The 4,718-nt window shown below is 44.9% G+C and overlaps 1 non-coding gene across 1 annotated transcript; it reads left to right on the top strand.

Moving 5' to 3' along the window:
• The first annotated feature begins 1,167 nt into the window (after positions 1-1,167).
• LOC112089325 lies at positions 1,168-1,274 on the top strand. Its single transcript, XR_002900962.1, has one exon. It is a non-coding gene; the product is annotated as a small nucleolar RNA R71 (small nucleolar RNA).
• The last annotated feature ends 3,444 nt before the right edge of the window (positions 1,275-4,718 follow it).

Below are 4,718 nucleotides of genomic sequence, written 5' to 3'. Positions count from 1 at the left end.
GTGAGTTGCGTGTTCTCCAAGTGTTTCTCAAAGACCGCCTTGGCCTTGTCTAGGATTTTCTTTTTGAAACGCCCTGGGAACGGTATCTTGGGTTGATAAGGTGGTGGTGGAACATAGGTCTTTTCAAGCTCGGTTGTCTTTTCCACCTCTTTTCCTTTGTCCTTGATCGGTTCCTTCTCTAATCCGCTTCTTTACACGCATCGTCTGAGGCTGCCTCCCCCTGTAATTGCTCATTGGCCTCAATGAGCTTTGTCTTAGGCGTTGGAGTTTGTAATTCCTTACCACTCCTCAATGTGATGGCGTTCACATATTCTTTAGGGTTCGGCTTCGGTTTACCTAGTAAAGCCGGGCCTCTTGATGATGTAGAAGCTTGATTCTGCTTAAGCTCTCTGATATCTTGCTGCATTGTCGCGTGCTGGCTCTCAACCCTTTGCTGGCCCTGTAACAGTTTCTGTAGTATCCCACAGACGTCGTTTCCCATTTGATTCTGACCCGTTCCCTGAATCTGTTGTTGATTACCCATCGGCTGCGGATGGAACCCTTGTGGAAACTTGTGTTGCTGCGGTTGATTGTTGACGTTGTTACTCTGAGCCGCTTGATTCTGCTGAGTGTAGCCGTGCTGTTGCCCACTGAACTGTTGCTTGGGCTGGAAGGTATTCTGAAAAGGAGTCTTTTGAGCATAGCTTTGTTGTTGTTGTTGAGCAGGGTACACTTGGTCTTGAGGGTTAGCTACATTCGGGTTTCTGTATGAGAGGTTTGGGTTACTGTTGTAGTTGTTAAACCGCTGATACCTCTGCTGATTCCCTATGTAATTCAGCTTCTCTTGTGTTAGACCATCTTCATTAACATTGTCAAAACTTGGCCCTTGCTCATCAAACTCGCCTACAAAGTGTATTGGCTTTTGAGTCGCCATCAAAACCTTGTCAAGCTTACTCTGAAGCTCTCTTATATCCTTTTTCATGCGCTGTTCATCACTAGATCCCTCTGTACGGTTTGCTCTATCAAAGTCCTCTCCATACGTGTCATTGGACATGGCTAGGTTCTCAACTAGTTCCATTGCCGCAGTGATCTCTTTTCCAAGAAAATTCCCATTTGAAGCTGTATCGAGTTGGTTTCTGATCTTGGGGAGTGCACCTCGGTATAGTACTCAAGAGGGATGCCTCTGAGAAGCCGTGGTGTGGGCATTGGTTAGTGTAGCTTCTAAACCGTTCCCAAGCTTCACTAAAGCTCTCGTTATTGTGCTGCGTGAAACTTGAGATCTGATTCCTGAGCTTAGCCGTGCGTGATGGGGAAAAGAACTTTGATAAGAATGCCAGTTTACACTGCTCCTAGGTTTGTATAGAACCCCTCGGGATTCTTTTCCCACTGGTGTGCTTTATCACCGAGGCTGAAAGGGAACAAGCGTAGCTTGAAGCTATCTTCGGAGACGCCATTTATCTTGGTTAAGTCGCAAACCCGATCAAATTGATCTAGATGCTCGAGAGGATCTTCTCCAGCCAGAACGTGGAACTTTGAGTTTTGCACCATATTGAGCAGGGAAGCTTTAACTTCAAAGTTGTTGTTTTGAACTGGTGGAGCTTGAATCCCAGCTCGGTATTGGTGCGCATTAGCTCGGTCATTCTCTCCAACACAGATTGGAGGATGTTGTCTCTGAACTTGGGGCGGTGGCGGATGAACATGATGGGCTTGTTGTTCATTTCTATTCGCTTGGTGTTGGTTTTGCTGAGCAAGCCGTTCGTTTCTTTGAGCCTGTTGCTGATTAACATAGGCTTGTTGTTCATTTCTTCCTGCCTGCGCCTGATTAGCCTGAGCCTGGTGCTCGGTTGCCTGAGCCTGTTGCTCCATTCTCTGTTGTTCTGCCATTCCAAGTCTGTCAAAGTGCCGTTCTCTCTCGCGAGCTCGCCTTTCTAATCTGTCGATGTTATCGTCGTATGGGAAAAGCGATCCTGTGCTCCGAGACCTGGTATTCATGCACCTGAAAACAAAACAAGAACTTGGAAAGAAGTTAGTAAAACAAAGGAAAGAAAAGCTTGAACTCAAGAACAAACAAGAGACTAATGCTCCTACAAGTTGGCAACGGCGCCAATTGATAACTAATAGTTTTCAGGCTCTTAGAAGGGTTATCAATCCCCTTGTCAAAGTAGTATAAGGGGTGTCAAACCAAGCTTGTAAACGATACACTAGCCTATGTCATTTGTTCACTTAAGTCAAGACAAGATGATAAAAGTTTGGTGACGGTGATTAACAGGCAAATGAGCAATAAAGTTAAATAAAAGCAGAGATTTAAACTAATCAAGATGCAAATGACAAACAGGTGATTCAGATGATGGTAATGAATGATAAAGGCAGAAGCTTTAGACAGGATATTTGACTCGGGTGCTTCCAAGTTAGACTAAGGGGCTAATGAATAATTTTATCAAGCGATTTCATTTGACTTTGAACTCAAGGCACGTTAATCTTCTCATGAAAGTATTAAACGTCTAAACTGATCCTCTTTCATACCAAAATCCCTTTTGAGAAGCACGAATCAGTCAGCAATAAGAATCCGTTCAAAAATGTCATTTAAGAGAACAAACTATCACTCTCGCGATGAAAGACTCTTAAACCCTTAACCGAGTGGTTCAGACATTTCTACAAACACTTCTGATGCGAGATATGTCTCAGATCTGAACCTCAAGTGATGTGCTTGGATCCAGCTTAGAGATCTCGTCGGTTAAGGAATGAAACATGCAAGACTAGACACCTAAACCCATTAATCCACCTTGAAAGCACCCTAATCTACCTATCTAAAGCCGCATAAACGACTACTCACTGATCATAACGAGCTCACTAATTCTTTGCAAGACGTGTAGCTAGTCATGATAAGGAGTTTGATGTTGGATGATAAAAGAATTAAAGAAAGAACAAGATTCTGATGCAAAAACGAGATATCAGATTAGATTAATCAAGTTTCACAAAAGAGGCAAGTTCTTAGAGCTAAAAACTGATAAGAGATAAGATAACTAGGTTTTTAGTCTCAAAATGTATTTATAGCAAAGGGAAAGTGTCGCGGGTCAGCCCGGAACAAACCGGGTACTGAACCACCTTATTGGGTTGATGGGTGAGTGCCACGGTGTGTCGGAAAGTGAAGCCGAGGTCTTCATGCCGAGGCGTGCACGTGAGTCAGGATCCAGATGAAGATCTCGTGAAGAACACGTCAAGAACATGCATGAACCCTAGTCTTTGATCTATCCTCACGTGTATGTTCTTGAGCCATTCTGTTCTTGATTCTGGGTTCGTGACAAGGGACCTCGGGATAAAATGTCGAGGGGTCATGATGTCGAGGTGCTTGGGAGAACACAGTCCGGCATGCACGCCGAGGTCATTACACCGAGGTGTACTTTCAACACTTAGTCGTTTCCAGCTTCAGTTCTTACGTATGCATGCCTCGATATAACCATGCCAAGGCTTTGGCACGAGGTCTAGTCCAGAATACTTCCAAGATATGAGCCTCGACTTGAGTGACGCCAAGGTAAAGATACCGAGGCTTGTGAGAATACTTAGCGCGTATCGCAACTCTTTTAGGCTTGTATCGACCATGTCACCTTCCGGAAGCAGTAACTTTCAGCACACGACTCCAATTGCTATGGGACCAGTTCCACAGTCAAGATGACTCAATAAGCTCGAACTTTGGTGAAGAAACCATCGGAACTTGGGGAGTGGAAGGCTTCCTGGATTTAACATCTTTGCGCTGCATTGAAATCACCGGAAAATAGACTTTTAGACCGATGTGAACTCCGGAGACCCTATCTTCCAAACCATTGCTCCGAATTGAGCGATTCCAAATGCTCTGAGAAGATCTTCCATGGATCTCGAACTTTGGTGAAGACCGGGTAAGCTGGTTCGGTCTGGAGGGGCTCCGTCCGCCATGATCTTTGAAGTTTGCGCAATGCTGGTGAATGCTCCGGAAGCCATATCTTTCTCTCCACTGGTCCGAATTGGATGATTCCAACTGTTCTGGAATCTTTGCTTGATTATCTCCAACTTGGTGAAGAGCCCGCCAACTGATTCGGACCGGAAGGTTCCCCGGATTGCTGATCTCTGAATTGTGCGGGCAAGGACAACTTTTGGTCGTAAAAACCTTCCCGCGGTAAGAAAAATGGCCGAGGGCTGTGTACCGCGGTAAGCTTTTTGGTCGTAAAAATTCTTGCCTCGGTCAAAAACTTGTCTCGTGGTATTTTAGCACTCGATACTCGATTCTGGCCGATCGGTAAGGTTTTTGGCCGGTAATGAGCGTCCGGTAAACATTTTGGCCGAGGTTTCCGACCAGCCGGTACGAGATTTGGCCGAGAAATTCCTCCAAGCGGTTTTCACCATTTTTGACCCTTTTCTTCACCGTTTTCTTTTCTGTTCCTCTTCTTAGGCTCCAATTGGTCTCCAAAGCTCCTGATAAAGACTTCAAAACATGCAAAACTCTTTGGGACCTAATGCAAGCCCTAAGTCCTATTTTAACGCCTAAAGACTCAATTTACATGAGAAAACACATGATGAGGACTCTATATAATGCAATCTAAATGATGTAAAATATAGACATATCACCAACTCGCACACATACTTGAAGTCCTGCGCTACATGGTTGTGCAAGCTTGGGAGCAAAGGGAACTGAACCGCATGAAGACTCGCTGTTTACACTGAGAGAGGAATGCGGCCTAGCTCACATGCTTTTATCTCGCTGAAGC

This window comes from Eutrema salsugineum, unplaced genomic scaffold (genome assembly GCF_000478725.1).
Source record: "Eutrema salsugineum unplaced genomic scaffold, Eutsalg1_0 scaffold_12, whole genome shotgun sequence".
Lineage (NCBI taxonomy): Eukaryota > Viridiplantae > Streptophyta > Magnoliopsida > Brassicales > Brassicaceae > Eutrema > Eutrema salsugineum.
The sequence above is the reverse complement of the archived record's forward strand: the minus strand, read 5'-3'. Positions and strand labels throughout refer to the sequence as shown.